The sequence below is a fragment of the Pteropus medius genome, unplaced genomic scaffold (assembly GCF_902729225.1).
Source record: "Pteropus medius unplaced genomic scaffold, Ma_sr-lr_union100, whole genome shotgun sequence".
In the NCBI taxonomy this organism is placed as follows: domain Eukaryota; kingdom Metazoa; phylum Chordata; class Mammalia; order Chiroptera; family Pteropodidae; genus Pteropus; species Pteropus medius.
In genome coordinates, this window is record NW_024351648.1 from 1,584,256 (window position 1) to 1,604,559 (window position 20,304).

At 40.8% G+C, this 20,304-nt stretch overlaps 1 long non-coding RNA gene across 1 annotated transcript in view; it reads left to right on the forward strand.

The window, feature by feature from the left end:
- Positions 1–1,211: 1,211 nt before the first annotated feature.
- Positions 1,212–20,304, forward strand: part of LOC120587329 (uncharacterized) — a 126,573-nt gene continuing 107,480 nt past the window's right edge. Inside the window, exon 1 of the long non-coding RNA XR_005648924.1 lies at positions 1,212–1,573. This is a non-coding gene — a long non-coding RNA (uncharacterized LOC120587329). The remainder of the gene's footprint in view (positions 1,574–20,304) is intronic.

The window sequence follows — 20,304 nt, forward strand, 5'->3', positions numbered from 1 at the left end:
AAAGTCCAATTCCACTTTGGGGAACAGGAAGAATGCTCCCCTCATATGAAGCGTGCCGCTGGACTTTGGGGGTGGGGGTCGGGCTCAGGCAGGCCGAAGTCACAGCTGAAGGAGGGACTTCTCCAAGTGCTGACACAATGTCTTAGACTTCAGAACCCCTCAGCAAGTCTACCCTGGCCCTCCATCCCATCCCTCCCAAAGTGAGTACTTTAAACACAAAGGCAACAACAGCAAACAACAAAAACTGCTCTCAAGGTATTAGAACGAGGAGTGATACATTTATAGCATCTAGAATAAACAGGCCAGAATGCTAATGGGAGCAAATGATGAATATGGAAAAAGAGAGACAGACAGACAGACAGATTCTGTCTACCCAACATGGGCCCTGTGTGTGTGTTGGGGGGCAGGGGGGCTGGTAAAGAGTGATGGGGGGGGACAATTGTATCCCACGAAACAACAGAATTGGAAGGTACATCTGGAGAAGCACCCATGCCGGTGACTGGAAAAAGCACTGAGTCCAGACCACACCCCAGACCGATAGAATCCAAACCTTGGTATTGGTGCTTTGTAAAAACAAAACCAGGTGAATCTCCTGTGAAGCTGGGCTTGAGAACCATGAACTTGGAGGAGAGCGCCTTAGCCATGGTAGGCCCTGAACTAGGAGCCTGGAGCGCCCCCAGGGCCACCCTCCTCCTGCAGCCACATGGCTCACGTCTTTGTCCCCTTCCTGGTTGGCCTGATCAGTCTCAGTTGTTCAAGGCAGGAAAACTGGAGCCACTGCTTTCTGTCTTTTTCATGATTTATGATTCAGAAGTAAGACAGAGGCAGAGGGTTGGGGCGTGATGCTGGCTGCTGTGGCTGCTGCTGTTTCTGTCTGTCTGTCTGTCTGTCTGTCTGTCTGTCTGTCTATCTATCTATCTATCTATCTATTCATTTAGGAGGAATATGCTTTCCTGAGAAACCTTGAAGGTTCGATGCCATGAGCAAGGCTGTCTGTTTCCAAGGCTTGCCTGGACAGAACCGACATCTGCACAGACACACTCCCAGAACATATACGCGGGAGGAATGGGGGCTCCGGCTGTGTCCTCGGCTGTTCTCAAATTACACGATAAAGTTGATGTTTTGGATCCTTTAAACCAGAGGGAGTTATGGAGTCCAGTGATAACATCCGTAGTGCTGGCAGGACTAATCATAGCTGTCTGCACAGAGCAGCCAGGGAGCTCAGCTCCACCCTTAAATGCAAGGTGGATGCCTTGCAGGTCGTTGGCCTGTTTGGAGGCTGAAAGCTTCCTGGTGGTTTGAGTTTCGCTCTTTTTTGAATCGTTACCATGTGTTTTTATGGCCCTTGAGATGTAGGTGAGGTTTCTGTTTGGGGTAGTTTTTGCATCCTATGGAGACTACTTATTAGCGTTGCCATAACATTGTTCCCTTAGGTGTGGAAGGGCGACGGCCTAAAGCCTGTGCGTGGGCCGGGCGCAGTTCGGACTTGGCTCGCAAACTCCATCACGGGAACAGACCAGGGGCCACGCACCACATCACTGCACTGTGTGCTCACGCCCTCCTCCCTTCCAAGGTAAGCATCATAATGCTCCCACTTTTTAGAGACTAGACCCGGTGAGGGCCCGTGTGGCCGCACACACACATACACACACATACACACAAACACACACACTCACACACTCGTGCACACGCGCGCGCGCACGAGGGCGGCAGACCAATCCAAGGCAGGCGTGTCGTGTGCAATAAGGGAGACCGCGCCCTCCCTTCTCACGTTCCTGCCCGTCCCCCGCCCCACCCCCCCGGCCGCCAGCGGCGGGCTCAGCGCATGCACTGTCCCTGTCACCCCAGCGTACCTGTCCGGTGCTGGCCTTGGAAAACACAGGGGCCGGCAAGGGCACCGCCAGCCCGGGAGGCGCCGCGCGGAGAGCGGAGGGACGCGGCGGGCTGTCCCGCAGGTGCGGCCCCACCTGCCGCCCGGATTGGCGGAGGCGCGGGGCGCACGGCGGGAGGAGGGTGGATGATGGATGGCTTGTCTGCCGCCCCGGGTCCGAGCAGCGGGGCACCCGCGAATGTAAACACGAGCGCGCCCCGCAGCACCCTGCACCGAGCGCAGAGCGAGATGCCTGCACAAAAGGACCGGCTTGGGATGCTTAGATTCTGAAGATTCCCTTCTATTCTATCTCTGTGGGAGAAAGGAAAACGCACTATGGGAAGAACCCGCGTAATTTAGGGCTGATGTCTGACTAATCCTTTCACCACCAGGAGCATCTCCGACCCCACTCCGAAATTGCAAACAGTTTATAACTCCTATTCGTTATTTAGGTGTGGATGCTTTATCATAGCATCTGAGAAACAATATGAAATCAGACCTGAACAGTTGCGTTCTTATCTCAGGCAATATTAAAATCATCGAAAATAGGTTTTTAAAAATGAGGGCAGGAGGCAGGGACACAATACACTTGAGAAGGTCTATGCAGAGTAAAAGTATAAGACAATCGATGTTCAGTGCTAAAAAAGAAAAAAAAACTTTTTAAAAAGAATGAAATAGAAAGCTATGTTCTAGACATATATTTTCCACATGTGACTGTGTAAAATTTTCATAATCTAGCTTTTATGTGTTTAGAAGTCATGAGCAATTTGAATATGTTTTGTTTATCCTTGCAAAAAGATGACAGCGCGTGGTTTTAGGCAATTCGATTTCAGAAGCGTCCTTTTTCAAACTCATTCGGTCGGGAGTAGGGATTGAAGCAGCCGGATAGATAATGGGAAAAATGATGTCGTACACGGTGGAATGGGGCTGGGGGGGACCTAGCATGCCACCCCAGCTCTTCTCTGCCCACCGAAGGACAGGTCCAGCCCCTGCGAGCCTCCCCTCCTGCACCAGCCCCAGCGCTGAAGGTAACACATGTCCCATCAAGGCGTAAGTCAGCCCTGCCTGGATGCCGATTCATTTGTCTCTGAGAGTGAAATAGTTTGGAGAAAATAGTGGGACTTTCTGTTCGTATAAGAAAAACGTTATTCTGACTAATCGTGCTTTTTAGAATACTCACTACCCCTTTCCTTCCTGGCCGCTCCACCGTCACTAAGAAAATGAAAGCCACGTTTACAATAGCAATAGGTGAGACCGAATCAGTCACCAAGGTGTATTTTATTATATCATGGTTGAAAAGTGAGTGAGTGGGAGGAGAAAGAACTCAGCTGCATGTATGTCTCTTTTCTACACCATAGTGTAATAAGGTAACAGTAAGTTTAGAAAAAAGAAATTCTTAAAAGAAACTAAATAATTCCATCAGGCTAACACTGATACCATATAAACACACACATGCACAAATTAAACTCATGCATATTTCTTTCTGGGATTGTTTTATGTATGCTTAACTACTTATAAAAGAGTACATTTGAATCTTACGGGTTTTGCACATAATATATCAAAAGAACTTTTTCAATATCAGTGGATAATAGCCATATTAATCATGTTTAGTAACTATAATATTTCATTGAGTGTATATATAATTTGCTTAACCATTTTCTCATCATTGGATATTTAGATTTTAGTGAAGTAAATAATACAGTAAGGAACATCTTAAGGCAAAATTTCCATGTTTTAAATTATTGATTGCAAATGAATTTTTAATGGAATAAATAGCCACACTTCATGAACATTTGATAGTTTTTAAAATAGTTTCCAAGCTGCTTTACAAAAAAAAAAAAAAAAATAGTTGGTAACATTCCATCCTACCAATAAGAAAATATTGGATCTCATATTTTACAATACACTCAGGGTTTTGGGGAATATTAACCAAAAACTACTTAGTAATATAGCAGGTGGAAATTATTTCTTTGATTTTCATTTCTTTTGGTTATTAAGGAAGATGCCTTTTTGTTCCTTTTTGAAAAATTAGTTTTCTTTCTCTATTGAATTTTTGTTCTCTTTTTACTCGTTATTGAGGTAGCTCTGAAGTCAACATATAAAAATAGAACGTGGCTTTTTTACAAGTCGTTCCTACATGGTGTTAATTTTGCACTAGAGCGATAACCATAGCAAGAAATTTCTGACAAAATTGGGCTAAGTTGCAGTTTGAAATGATCTGTTGACTTTAGGTGTCTAGCAAGCTTCTGCTTTCCCTCCACTGTGGCCCAGAAAATGACATTGTCATCTGTTAAATTATCCCAGAAGCTTAAGATACTTTCTAGCAAATCATACCTCTCGTCAGGAAACAGAATCGTTGGTTCTTGTGCTAGCTTTCTCTAGTGTGAAAATTTGTGTTGTTTGCCTAAGCTGTGATGTGGTCGTTTAAAAATGCATTGGTGCATTTCAACACCTCCTGCAAGGGCTCCAGTGCCCAGTACATAAAGTAGCAGCCTGTGTCCCTTTTAGCAAAAGCTATATATCTGTTCAGACTTGTAATTTGCTCCGTTTATATCCTTTGCCCTTGAACTCTGGTTATTAACGCAATGTTTCTCCAAATGATGCCATATAACTCTGCTTCGAGCACATTCACGGTGACACCACGAAAACATTCCAAGGGCCAGGACCAGCTGAGGAAGGGGAGAAATGACGGCTGAATGGGGGGAGTTGCAATGTATTACTCAAAATGGAAGGGCTGTGTAACTATGACTATTAATATTCAAACTGCGATAAGACCAGAGCCAGACTTTGCTAATATTCCGAGGTCTGGTTGGAAGGCAATTTAGCAGAGTAGCTTTAATTAAAAAAGAAATGGTCAGAACACCTCTCCCAAGAAATGAACTAAAACCCATCAAAAGATTTGAGGCACAGGTATCCTGATTATACATTTTAAACAATTATTTTAGTGGGTTTTTTTTGAGGGGGGGCAGATTTTTGTTTAGTTATGAAACATAGATTATATGTAGTGGAACCATAGACCGAATCATGAAATATACCAATTTGGGAGTATAAGTAGTTTACATCATTTACCTTATATAAGACGACTGAGCATTGACTGTGCTTAATATTATTTTTATTTAAAAAAATAAAAATTTACTAATTAGTATTTTGTGAGATTCAGGGCCAGTCACCCTCTACAATATCATTGAAGGGAATGTGCTGATGAACCAAATTTATAATTGAGGTGTGGTCTCGGAGTCTGTGCGAAACCTATTTCAGAAGGAAAATTGTTCTTTCCTTTTGAAATGAGACAGTCATGCATATGGGCTAATATGCCCACGAAGGAGCTTTGTCCATTTAGCCTACTTCAAAAGGTTGTCTTTGTTTCAAAATCATGTTTTTAAAAAGTTTATTTTTTCAAAGCTCTTTATTTGAATAGATATTCATAGATTCACATTAAAATGACTTTACTGCAAAAGTCCTTTTTTTTTTTGGCATTTTACCTTGAAGCAAATTGTTCACAGCAATGAGATTTAATTTGTACACCACCTCCCCCGAATCCTAGGCTATGCATAATGCAGTTCATGCAAAAAAATTGTCGACGGGAATAAGGAAATAATATGCCATCAAATATCGAATTTCATGCTGAAATATAAGCTGCTGTGAAACCTCTGGGCACACGTCTATATTCTTGGCACTCACTGTGTGCCTTTAGAAAGAGGTAGAGGGGAAAAAAACACTTCTAACTACTCCAATTGACTACACTCTTATTTTTTGTAATACGCAAAACATGATTTGAGTACATTTGCATGTGCAAACACACACATGTGAATATTGTCAATAGAAAATGAATAAGTCGTAGGTCCCTAAGAACACCAAACACGCTCTTAAAATGTTAGCTGTCCTCGTTTTGTTATTATTCCAGAGGAAAATGAATTCTAGCTTCCGATTAAGATGTGTTAATAATACTTTGGTAAACAAAGTACAGAGCTGTCCATTTTCTTTCTATTTTTTCTCTAATCAACTGGACCTAAATTAAAGGAGGTTTTTCAACTTTAATTAAAGAGAGCGATCCAGTGATCTTAATTTGAGGACATAGTTTGTCTTAGGAAGAATAAAATAAAGATAAATGAATTTTTTTAAATTTTCTGAGAATTTAGAATCTCATATTTACTGGATAAACAGACTCATGAGGCAGACACCTTGGCCACATCCTCCATCTCTGAATCCCCACATGGTGAGCACCTGGATGAGCATCCCAATCTAGTTATTGAATGGAATATGTGTAGCCGAATGTTTATTATTGTATATTACATTGTATGTTTATTGTTGTATATCATTTGGTTAAAATGTAATGGGCTTTATAATATTGATTTTAATCATAATCATCTTGTGTTATGATTTCCTACTCCTAAACCTGAAAATGTTTTTTTTTTTTTAAATATCTATATTTTATTCAGAAGATTATAATTCCACTGTGTTAGGAAAACTAGGTTTGAAGAATTTGGCTCATTTGCTCTGTTCCTTTGTCATGGCTCTCTGCTGCTGAAATGCAGGAGACAAGACCGTGTACAGTGTTAAACGCATATTTTATACAATTGCTAAGAGAAATTATATTATTTAGAGTCAAGCATGTGTTTTGTTCTTGATAGAATGAGAGCGTCGCTTATTAAAAATTCTGAATAGCTTGCACTTTGATGTTTCTCCACAGACTAAACTTTGGATTTTCCACTTGCTCTCCTAAATAAAATAGGTTTATACACAAGGTAGAACATAGGAAGTATAGTTCTAACAATCATAGTTTTAAACATTGAATTCCAAAATGCTAAGAATATCCATCCCTGATTCTGCCTTTCCTCACAGCCCCCTTTCCCAAAAGACAACCGTGACTTCTAACACTCCTACTGTGTTCCTTCAGAATTCATGTTACTATCTGTAAGTATCGCTGCTTCTAAACAGCTTCTCCCTCCTCTTCCTCTTAGGGTTGGTATTATCTTAGTTTTGGAAATTATCTATTGACTTTTCCACTAAAGAGAATGAATATTTGTCTCTCTTTACTATCCCCGTACCCAACTATATCCATGTCCTTATTTTCTTAATACAGTTATATTATAATTTTTAAAAAGTTAATATTCAGTGTGTATTATTACTAATAAATTCTACTGAGGGCTGTTCTAGGGAGCAAACATTTTTTTTTTCACAATTTCTATTTCTCCTGGTTTTAACCATTGCTTCTTTCCCCGTTTTTCTTAGCTTCTTAAGTAGTTGCCACTAAGTCATCGTTAAACTCTCTGCCGATCTCTGAATCTCCTCTCAAGACACTGAGATACTTCAATTATTCTATCAAGGCTTTCTTTGAGAAATCTTTCCAGGACCTTCTGGTCTACCTCCCTCTGGATCAGCTGCCCTGGTTATCTGGGCACAGCTGTCATTCTGGGTTCTCTTTCCACTACTGTCCCATTGTGAGACACTTCGGCTGCCTCCTGAGTTGGTTCTCCTATTGTCCGTATCTCTTCTTTCTCTTTTTTGGTTTCGTCTTGCAGAAATGTGAAGTTCATCCTCTCATGGCTGGCTATAAAAAGATGGGGGAGACCTCACTGTCTACAAAGTTTCTTGTTTTATAAACATAGTTTACTGGTAGTTGGCTTGGACTAGAACACTAGGGTAGAAAACCTTTTTTTTTTTTGAGTTTTATAGTTATCTTTATCCAGAAGCTAGTTTTTCGTTTTGTTTTGTTTTCTAATAAAAATAGATGATAATGTCATTAGGATAATTTATTAACATGGAAAGACATATCTTTCAAAAGAAGAGTTTGATTATTTGTGATTATAGAGCACTTTGCAGTTTTAAAAAATTCTTGGTTAGAAATACCAAAGTACTATAATTTACGATTTTCCATCTTTCTAGAAGAAGCTAAGTATGCACACCACTCGTCCTCGTGTTTTCTTAAGATTACTTTAATATTTATATTGTTTAAATGCTATTTTTAAAGTAATATATTATAAAGTGTTTTGGCAATTGATTATTTCCAAAATTAGTGGGGAATGGCTGACTATAGAGGGAGATGGGCAGGGTGTAGGATGCAGTGAGTTCTGCATTGGCCAACAAAGCAAACAGCACCACTCATTAAAGGAGATTAATTTCTATTATGAGATTATTGAAGGATGAAAATTAAAATAGGAGAAATAGATTATAGAAGTCACATTCAACGATGTCAGATTTAATTAAAGTAAATTATTCCAAATTCTACTTGCATATGCAAATTCTAATAAACTGAGTGCTAAGCCTTAAACACACTTTCAAAAACCTTAAAATAAAATCTACTACTCAGTATCAAAATATCGAGGGAATTCTTCTTCTAAATATGTTATTGTCTGGAATGTATTTGAATAAACATTCTACCTTTCCAGTGATTTATTGAATTAACCTCGACACATTCTAATTAACAAGAAAACTGGTAGATATCTAAGAAGCCTCCATAATATCATCGCTTCCAAGAATTGTACACAGTAAAGTAAAAATCAGAGTGGATATAAAATAAGATTTTAAAAATATGACCAACTTTAATATTCTCATAAGCTTCACAAGTCCAACACAATATATTTCAGGCCTGTGAAGGTCAATACAAAATGACAGATTGAAACACTGTACGTGACTTGCAAAAGTCATTCTTGGGCAAGCTGTTTTCCAAGACCTAAATTAAAGTATACCTTGCATCAGACATTTTTATTTTAACTGATTGTGGCCTCGTTTTCAAAGATTATAACTTTTATCCCTGGTTGTCAAATAGATATAACCCCTGTGAAAATGAGCTTGATAGCATGTGGCAAACACTGATTAAGTGCTGGCCCCGTTCCTTGAAGAAATGATTTTTTTTTATCATAGGAAACAAAATGCCAAGGGTTTTTCTCATAATTTGCAACTTCTTCCTGAGGTTGTAATTGATAGAGGGAGCATGTCCTAGTGTTTATGGACACAAGATTTGAGCCAGACACAGTAGGGTTCAAATCTCATGTCTGCCACTTTTTAGTAAGCTACTTAATCTACCTGGGGTAACCCGGTACCTCACGTGTGAAGTAGTAGGGATAATAATGAGTATTTGTCAGAAATCAACAATGCATGGAGCACAGGGCCTGTCCCAGAGGGAGGACACATTTAATCCAGGAGTCATTGTTACTGCTGGTGATTTCATCATTGGTCCCACGTCTGTATTATTATTTTTTTATCATATTTTTAATTATTAACTTTTCTTCCAACTGACATTATAATTTTAGTGCTCTTGGTTCTGGATACTAGTAATATTAGAGATGAAGATCCTGAAATGACATACATTGGATCAAAGAGTTTCAATTATTATAAGTTTGCAGTATTTCTTACACCTGATTGATGAAGGTCCCAGTAATGTTCTTGTTTTCTAAACTTTCTTGACTGTGTATATGTTTTCTTAGAGTCGACTTGTCAAGTGCTATTAAGTATTTTCCTGCAATTTTGATTTGAATTATATTTAACTCATAGGGATATTTAGGAATAGGAAATTATATGCCTTTATAATATCAAATTTTTCTATCTGACATACATTTCCACTCTCCATTTAATTAGCTATTCTTTTATGTCATCTGGGAAAGTTTCATCTTGTTTTGTTCACAAAGAGATGTCTTATTTCTAATTAATGTTATTGTAGGTATTTTATATTTTGTATTACTATCACAACTGACATGTTTTATTTTATTATATTTTCTAATTGATTATTCTTGCCTTAAGAAAGCATGTTGCTTTTACAGTATTGATCTTATGTCTGATCATTATCTTATACATTGTCTTATTCCCACTACTAGTTTTTTCTATTATTTTCTTAAAACTTATATATAAATAATTATAGTGTCTCTAAATTATGACATTCCTGTCTTCTCCATTTTAATATTTCTTTCTTTTTTCTTTTCATTCTATTACATTAACCAGAACTTCTACTGCCGGGCTAAATAGCAGCAATAATAGTCATTTTTTGCAAGTTTTGGTGGGAATGATTCTCATATTCTCGTATTAAGTATAACATAGACTGTCCATTTCTGGTAGATGCCATTATTTCATTTGACGCATTTTTTTTTTAATTTTAGTTTATGTAATGTTATTGTTGCTGTCATTTCCTTTTTTCATTTAAATCATGAATGTCCTTCGAACAGAAGCATCATAATGCATTGGTTCGGAGAGCAAGTTGCGGAGTCAGAATTCTGTCTACCCTGTGTCACTACCGCTCATCTTTCCTGTGCTTCGCTTTTTCAACTAGAAAGAGGGAGACATAATAGGATCTCCTGCACTAGGTCATTTTAAAGGCTAAGTGAGCTCACAAATGTTAAAGAGCTTAACATTGTACTTGGCTCACAGCACACAATGAGTCGTTGTTAATAATAATAACTATTATTATTAATTATTACTGTGATAGAGATGCTCGTTTGATAGAGTAACTTCCATGAATACATTTGTCGATAGTGCATCATCTTTGCATTTCTGAAATATACCCTGTTTGCTCATGATTCATTTAACCCATTGCTGTATTGTATTCACTAATATTTGCACCAGTTTATGACAGATATTTTGGTCTACAGTTTTCTTTCTTTCTGAGGGTGTATATGTGTGAGATCTTTATCCAATTTTGTTGTCAAGATTATACTAGCATCATTAAATGAGCTAGAAATACATCCATGTCTTTTTGTACAGTACGACACTTTCTATAAAATAGACCCTTATATAAAGTTTCTATAAAATTAATCATTAAAAGCCTGGAGTCACTTTTAGAGACAGAGCTCTGATAAAAGTTTCAGTTTTTTCAAAGATGATTGGTCTTTCTTATCTCGCTAGAATCTTGATACTCTATACTTTTCTAGAAAACTATTTTTTCTGATTTCTATTTTTGGCATGAAGGAGTGAACTGTATTCTCATATAACTATTTAAAAATTTCCTCCATCTTTAAAGCTATAAAATCTTTTATTTTTTATTTTTAATACTGGTTTGCTGTTTTATTTATTTTTATTCTTGGTTGGAGCTGCGAGATATTTGTCTGTTTTCTTGGTGTTTGCTGAGGCTAATGTTCGGATGTATCTATTTTATTTCTTAATTTAATCTAATTTATGCTTTTATCATTATTAATTCATTTTTTTTCTATTTTCTTTGGATTTAGTTTAAAGCTGTTGTTTGTGGTTATTGCATAGCATGCTTAGATCATATGTTTAAACTTCTGTTGTCCCACGTTTCATCATCTCTGCAATCACTCGAGTGATTGCTAAACATTCATGTGATGAGAATAAATTTAGTTCCCACTAAAGGTGAATTAAGATTGGTTTCTAAGAAATATGGGAGGCACTGCTGATACCTCCTAGTTACTCGCAGTTTGGTAAGAAATAGAGTTTAGAAAGGAAGAATGCAAGAAATCAATCAAGAAAGCTAATAGGAAGGAGAGAAGGAAGGAAGGAAGGAAGGAAGGAAGGAAGGAAGGAAGGAAGGAAGGAAGAAGGAAGGAAGGAAGGAAGGAAGCAAGGAAGCAAGGAAAGGAGAAACGAAAATTATAATTAGCGTGAAATATAGAAAACTTGTTAACAATATGCACAAGGTACAATAAAATGATAAATCTGTAACTGAGGGACAATGATAATTGTTTCGCTTACCTCAGAGCATTGTTATCGGAAACAAATGAATTAATGTATGAGAAGGCATTTGGAAAACCTGCAGTAAAAGATTAAGTTCAGGAGGTCAGGTGGGTGGGATAAATCCTCGATTTCCACAAGCAATCGAGAATGCTGCCATTCACAGTGTCAGCTTCTTCCCTGGTCGTGGAACACACTTTAAAAAATGTCCTCCAGGAACTTCGTCCTTAATTTGGACCTTGCAGCTCACCAATATTGCTCTTCCTCTGTTGAATGCCATGCTCTGAAATAGTTTTCTCTGCTACGAAATATTAAATACTTTGAATTTGTAGCACAGTTGCTTAATTATCCATTTCCTCGAGTAATTCTCTCCTAATCAGCAGCCAGCCGGGTTGTGCTCAGTCATCTTTTCTTGATGGTACCACTAAGGAATATGGTCACATCTATGGCATTGGCCAACGTGGCCCTAAGTCCCACGCAAGGACACAGGATCTCCTTGGGGGATGTTTTCAGAAATTCGGGGATGTGTGATTTGCTCAAGCCCCCGATCGGTCCTCTTTTTATCCCCCTGCATCCACTTCTGTCTGCTCCCTTCACAATATTAAGACATCATGCGGTGGCTGCGATTTTGGAGACACAGATGCAAAGAGGTAATATGGTATGGACATTAGATAATATATTCAGAGAACTTGCCAGTCAGGATCTCCAAGGGGTTAAAACAGATTCTTCCTTTTAATCTCGTCTTATTTCCCGTGATTTGGGGGGAACATCCGGTTGCTTTGTGCGTTTACTCTTTTTTGCAGACATCGGTTCCCTGGTGCGGCCGGCACCTGTGCTAGGCCTGAGGTGTCGGGAGGGGCAGGGCAGGTGTTGTCTGCAGAGCCGCTCTCCTCCCCACTTCTTGAAAGGAACCACCTTCTTCTTTGCGGAGACGAATGTTCTCCCTGCCACCACCCATGTGGTTCCAGAAGGTGCTGCCAGTCAGGGGAACCGCTCCCTCCATAGAAGGGGTAAAGCTCTGATCTGTGCTGGGCCAGCCAGAGCACCTCGCTCCCTTGCCAAAGCAGTAGCCTCGGGAGGGTTGTTGCAGGCAGGACAGTGGCCTCCCAAAGACATTCACATCTCGATGCTCGGGACTTAACGTCACACGGCAGAGAAGACCTAGGGTGACACTCAGCATGAAGGCCACATCCCTTAGCCGCGCCCGTGTCTGGTCTAACTTTTGTCTGCCGCATTCAGCCCACTGCTGCTCTGCAGCCAGCCTCATGTCGTCTCCTACAGTGTGACTGGCAGCTCTGCGTCACCGTCACACCAGTCATCTGGCCCCAGGTCTGGGATGTCCATTGGGTGTCCTCTACTTTGAAGTCACATTGCCTCCCCGTCCCCATGCGCCCAATGATAGGCGGACTGTCCCTCATTCAGTTACTTCTGTGCGTCTTTCCTGGGGGGCACATGGCACTTCTCTAAAGTGGGTCCATTCCATTTGTAACCGAAGGTCGCATAGGGAACGTCTTCTCTCTCGCTGCCACCACCCCTGGGCTACTGTGATATGCCAGCCTCCACGGTGGCATGTGCGGGCTCTGAGGCGACGCCCTACCAGGTCTCAAACACGGAGCTGGACCAAAGGACCTCCGTCCTCAGTATTCCCTTCAACTCATCAAATAGATTTCCTCTTCGGCCGAAACTTAGAAGGAGGAAGATGAAGATATCTATGTCTGATCTTCTCTCCCTCCAACTTCCCCCACCTTCTCTCCCTTGTCTAGAAAGGTCAGACTTTTCTTTAACTTCTTTCATGAAATTTCCGGCTGCATTCGGGTTTCAGCCTCAGGGCTAAAATGTGACCTTGGGGGAAGTGAGGGTGCGACTAGAGGGAGCCTACTACTACATTTTAAAAAGCGTCTCACCAGCTCTGCATATTTACAGCAGGCTTTTAAATGCACAGAAGAAACTGCATTCAGTGATACTGCACACGAGATTGGCAGACGATGGGGATCCTCCCTCACGTAAATGGCCATAAAACATACCACTTAGCATTGTTGTCAGGGCTGTCTCGCTTCGTGAATGCAGGACCACAGTGCTAGTCACGTGACCGCAAGATGGTCACAACAGGGTAATTAAAGCCCCTTACTCTTTCCGAGTGTGAAGACTCTGAGGGGTATGCTAATTTTCATCTTGACTTATAGTCCCGTGGAGTCGTCAGGGACAAGGGAGGTTGGTTCTCCTGGGGGCATCGTTTCCGCAGTGCCACCCAAACGTGGAAGGGAACGGAAAATTAATCAAGACAGTGGTGTTTGCAAAAGTGGGGCTAAATAGGAAGCAGAGAGCGGAAAGGTATTGGTGGAGGAACCAACCGTTGGAGGTCGAGGAGCCACGCTGGAGCCTGCAACACCACGGCTACAAGACCACTGCCTCAGCCACTCAGTGACATATCGACAGGTAAACAAGCCCAAGGATAACTAAGGAACAGTACGGTTCATGTGTCTGTGTCGTTTGGGTATCTAGAGATCTTACATGTGCATTGTTGACCATGTACAGAAGACAAGTTCGGAAGGGAAAATAAAAGCTCTGAGATCTACCTTTGATGCAGATGTCGAGCAGAAGTGAAAATGGCAACATATTTCCTTCTCTCTAAAGTTCGTTTTCCTTCTCACCTTTTTCTCCATCTTGGAGATAATAAGAATAATTATCTCCACAATTATATCTATATAGGTTTTGGTGGTTTTTAAGTTTTTCTTGGTTTTTTACATATGAAAATATTTTACTGAAGGCCTTTTGGGCTTCTTCCACCTGCTGCCACAGCTCTTTCCTCCACGTGACCCCCTCAGGAGTCTGCGCTAACAGCACACTTGAACTCTGTGCCTCAGTTCTCATTGGATGCGAGTCAGACTTCACTCGATGCTGGTGACTTTCTCAGCAAAGGACAAAGGCACTTTGCTGAAGATGCCTTTAATGGCAAAATTTCACATGAACAGTTCTGCTAAGGGGAGCTGGCAGTCCAGTGCACACTGGGCATCCATAGATAACTCTTCCAGTGCCTTTAGGGCAGGGATCCCCAACCCCCAGCCATGGACCGATACCAGTCCATAGCCTGTTAGGATCCAGGCTGCACAGCAGAGAGTGAGCAGCAAGCCAGCAAAGCTTCATCTGTATCTGTAGCCGCTCCCCAGTGCCAGCATCACCGCCTCAGCTCCGCCTCAGATCCTCACATGTGAGATTCTCATAGGAGCACGGGTCCCTGGTGACAAAAAGGATGAGGACCGCTGCTCTGTGGAGTCTGCAGTGTCTGGCCTGAAAGCCACGAAGCAGTTGCCTGAAACATGCAATCTAATGGAACTATGCAAGGCAGAGCCAGAACCCCAGGTCTCGACTGTGGCAGAGTGGTGAAAGCAGCAGAGGGCTCAGAAACATGAACTGGGACTGTGCCCTTGCTCTGCCAGCCATGTGACCTTGAGCGAGCGACTCCCTGGGCGCCTCAGATTCTTCATCTAAAAAATAGGGAGAATAATCTCTATCAGGATTAAGTGAGATAAGTTATATAAAATCTTACAATTGGCAGTGCTCATGATATCTAATAGTACCTCTGTCATTTGTTACTTGTATAAACTGGCAAATTCTAATTTGACCCTCAAATGCGGTTTACTGATGAAGCAAATAAAAATCCAGGATGTCCAGTGAAACTCAAATTTCAGATAAACACCAAATTATGTTTTTAGGGTAAAGCGTTCCGTGGAATATGAGGGATATAACTTCTACTAACAAAGTATTCATCGTCTATTTGAAACTGAAATTTAACCGGGCATCTCGAGTTTTATCTGGCATCCATCCCCAGCATCCATCCCTTCATCTGACAAATGAGTATGTTCATGTTTACCTTACATTAGGCAGCGCTTGTGAGGATAGCATGAAAAAAAAAATCGTGCAAAAGTTTTGTAAACTGTAATGTGCGATTCGGACACGAGGGAACACTCTCATTATTGCCGTGAGTATTGTAGTCATCACCACTTCCCAGGCAGGCTGAGGGATGCGGCATGAAAGTCAGTGAGAGGAGATGCTGTGAGCTATAGACCAGTTCACCGGTCCCCTCTTCCGAGAGGCCGAGAAGCATTGAGTCACCCACAACACACTGTCCTGTCTCCTTAATATGCATGTGTGGGTTTCACGGGTAAGTACTTTTTGCACTTGGAGAAAGGAGGGAAGAGGAGGCGTTGAAAGAGTCTTGCAGAGGGGACTGCCAACCTTCATACAGGGAGGGTTATTTCCTGTATTATTTCCTTTTTAATTAAATTTCTAGACATGCAATTTGCCTTTTCCGATGTATTAGGTTTTTCATCAGATTTTTCTCATATGGTGGCAAATCACAAAAGGCTTATTTCAGGAACAACCGAAGGAGGGGCCGTTTCAGGGCCTGCTTGGGCCAAAGCTGCATTTCATGCATAAATACTCCTTCGACAGAGAATTACAAGTGGAAAGTCAAGGTGCTAAAGGACTCGAGGAGATTTTAACTCTCACGCGCCAGACGCATTCAGGAAACGAAAACCCTCAAATACTTTCATTTTCAAAGAAAACAACATAAAGAAAAGAACATTTTCCACTCCTTCTCGTGGCCTAGAACTCAATCCCAGAACACAATGGGTTCCTGCATAACTCAGCCAATTTCTCATGAGATGATAAATAAGAAGAGGATGTGACTATTGTCTCTACCATGCCCAAGTTACTAGCTAATTCTGTCCCTTTGGTAAAATCAATAGTTTATTACGGCAAATACCGACAGCACTTATTTGGTAGGATGCAGTTGAGGGGAGTCTCAGTCATAGGACTGAATTTTTATTTTAAACCAGTCTTTCCAGCTTCACATAGATGGTGCCTCAGGGATGGGAGATCCATGGCCTGAGTAACAGAAGCAGGCGACTGGGCAATTTCCTACCGGATACAGAAAAATAAATCTCAGGGGACCCTTGGCCTTGGACTTGGGATGCAAAAGCCTTGGGTGCAGGGAAACGTAGGCCAAGCACTGGCTGCAGCGCAGACAGACACCACGCATGTCCACCCCCGAATGAAGTCAGTCGTTTCCCCTCTCAGGAGCCCGATTCTCAGCCAGCGGTCACAGCAGGCAGGATAAAGCTCCCCGCACCGAGACAGCCAGGGCTACCGCGTTTTACGGACACAAATCGCAGATAAGATCTGGGATGGCGTCTCCGGCCACAGCTGGAAACCAGCACCTCAATGTCAGGCACTTCGCACCAGTTCTGGTGGATAAAGGTTTCGGCAGGGTCAGCGTTGCGAGTGAAGTCAAGACTCTATGTGCCATCAGTGAAGATGGGAAGTGAGCTGTGAGATTTTTAGACTAATATTTAGATAATTGCACTTTATCCCATCTTAAGGATCAAGCTGATTGAACCCGGGCCGAGTTGGAGCTCGCCTGTGTTTATAAGGCCTCCTTCCTCAAGCTAGATGTTAAAAAAAAAAAAAAAACGAAAGTGAGAGCTGCGATTTCCGGCTGACCTTGGAACTGAGAATGACCGATCCCAATAACAATAATAGCAAGAATAAACAATCGTGAATATTGCAAATGCTCTACCTCCAGTGCTGAGAAAAATTAATTTCCTATTTGCGTCCCATTCACATAAATACTCATGATGGGGTATTTAATCCAGACTTTGTTAAACCCTAAGTGCACAGTACCTGAGCCAACAGCATGAGTCTTGCATTTAATCGGTTACTGTAATAAACATATAAAATGTTTTTTTTTTTTTTTCCGTGAGAGGACAGAGCAGTGGCTACATAAAAGGACATCAAATGACACATCCTCCATCTCCCAGCAAATAAAAAAGCCATCAGCTCATAACAAGGCGGTGATAAAAGGTGCTGAGGCCAGTAAGATTAAGACTTTGTAATAAGGTTCGGGCGCCAAAACTGACAGCCATTTTCTTTTATATTTATCATGTCCTCACATTGGGGTGAGAAGCCACGGCACTGTCCCATTGCTGGCTAGAATTTATAGCGGCTCCATTATTAGGACATTGCAGTGAAATGGGGTAGAGGTATGGTTTTCTGAGAACGTTACGATAGCCTCCTACATTATAAACTTGACAGGTTTGTCAGCTCTTAGTAACAAGCCTTGTAAAGTACTTTAATATCATTAGCACTATTTTCTTAATGTGTCTGCTCTCCTCACAGCCTGAAAATATCATATATCACAGGCTGGAGGGTAGCATGAACTACTCTCTCCCCTTTTCCGGCTTCTTAAATGTGATTTTATAGTTACACGTAGAGTTGATATTTTAATCAAAATAATGCAGCCATTTTCCTTTATTGATTATCAAGTAAATATATATAAATATGTAGTTAGGGGTAGGCAACCCTTTTAGAGGATATTGAAAACATATAATGAATGGCTTTCTGGGGGTAATCTGGCCACTCGCTTCGGTCATGTTATGTGCCAAGAGGTTTTCCATTCTGTTCTCCTCACCCAAAGATTTGTGGGGTCCATGTGCGGGAAAGGGGAACATGGGCCAGAACCAACACTCGAAGAACATTCTGGGTCCGCGAGACCTGGATCCCGTGTCTTTGAAATTTCTGCATGTACGTTCCTCCCTTTGTGTAAACGAACACGAATTACAACACATTCTGTACTTTATGGTGCCTTTCAGAAGCACCCATATTTAGTTGGAAATATAGAAATCCTGTAAGGCTTTTTTCCCCCGTACGGTGACGAGCATCATGACTCACATATGCCATCCTACAACGCTGATGGAAACCCAGAGACCCAGCAGTGTTAGGGTTTTGTAAATGTTTTAAATTTCAAAAATAAACATGTATTGCTTTGTGAATGTAATAAAATTATAAACTTGGCTTAGATCTCATGTTCGAACAGGATGTACACCTTAATAGGGGTTGTGTTTATTCTTAACATTGTAAATATCCTCATATATAACCTCAATCATAAAATTTTAATTATTATCAGCAATAGCATGAAATCTATACCAAAAATAAGGACAGACACGCACACATGCACACACTCAAAAGAACTTTATTATCATCTGTAAAATCTCAATCAAATTGGTCTGTGACTTATATAAAAGGTGAAAATCCAACACACGATTCAGCTCTGGACTGGATCTCGGAACAGGAAGAACAGGACACCAGCCTCATGTAGTCAGCATCAATGCCATGTTCTTTACTACACACTGTCCCAAATAGGTACTTCACTAGTTACTGGATGTATTCCCTAACCCCTGCCAGCCCGATCTCAAGGGATCTGCAGGATGCCTTCCTCTCAGTTAAAATCATTGCACCTAGCTCAAAGCCTAGCACAGAGATAATCAATAAATATCGGTTAGAAGAGTAAGTCAATGAATCTATAAATCCCTTCATCTAACCTTGAGATTCCCATTCCTATCTGCCTATGGCCGTCACTAGAAACAAACAGGCACCAAACGACGGGAGCTATGATATCTCGATGTGACATGAATTCGGTCCATGCTTTTTTGCATTAGCTTACATAAACGCTTGTGCGTTTACAAGATCATACGCAGGTGATGCTCTTAAGGCAATAGCACTGTATATTGACCAGGAGACACCACTAGGCAGTCCAAACTGTTAACAAATTGTTTAACTGTACTGAAATATTTAATTAACCATTCAAAAAATATTATTTTGAGAATAAGCAACCCAGGAAGAAGTAAAACCATTATCCCTATTACCACATATGGTCTTTATGTTTCTTGTTTGTACAATTTTTCCAAGATATATTTCGCAAAGTGGAACTGTCAAGTTAAATTTTGTCCGTTTGTTTCATTCCAGTTTGTTTAGAAATTCTTTCCTAAATTCTATATTCCCATTGCATATGCCTCATTTAAGTGAGAAGACAGTTTATACTTTTGAGCATCTCTCTACCTACTTGAACAAGAAGACAGGGTATAGGGTCAAATCCATATTTTGTCTATTTTTATAGTCAATACAATAATTGCTGCTGCCGGATTAATTATATAGTAACTAAGGCTGATTTTTCTTAGAGAGGAAATGACTAAATCGTGTATTTTTCAGTGGGTCTGGTCACCACATGAGGACCTAGCCTAACCTTTTAAAACTATTTTATGCCTCTTCAGCTGAAGGAAAACCATTAATTTGATATGGTGAGAAATTTTCCTGTAAAAATACTAACGTTCACACAGCCTAGCTAACATGAATGTGTTTTTAGTATCTGTCGATAACATGACTTTTCCTATCGGTCACATGTCTGGTCATAAAATCATTTAGTCTATTTATTGCTAGGAATCATTAAGAATTAGTGTTAAGTCTATGAATTTACCAAGCTTACAACATTTGATTCCTATCTTCCGATTAAGTCTCTACATGTAAAACACCAGAGTAATTAGTCAAAATCGTTGATGGAGGATTTACAGACAGTCATTCATGTGTCTGAAAGGCTCTGTAGTTTCTCTACCCTTTGCATTGACATTCAAAGCCACCATTGTAATACCTGGAGCTAAAAGGAAATTTCAGCACCACCTGGATGGTCTTCCTTAATCATGAAAACAAGAACAAGTCAAAATTTAACCATTTCAGCAATCCCTCCCTTGACATACCCGCCGGGCAAGAGTTGTCACATTCCTTCTTCCCCACGCCCAAATTAGGCATACAGGGAGAAAAAGTGGGCTCTTTATCAGTCCTCCATATGTCTCATGGTATAATTTATCTCCTCGCCTCCAACTTCGAGGTTCTTGAGTCTGTACGATATTTTAATTGATCAGGTGGTTCTGGGGAAAGTTCTAGACAAGCATCTTGACTCTGCTTTTAATGCTCCACAGAAAACA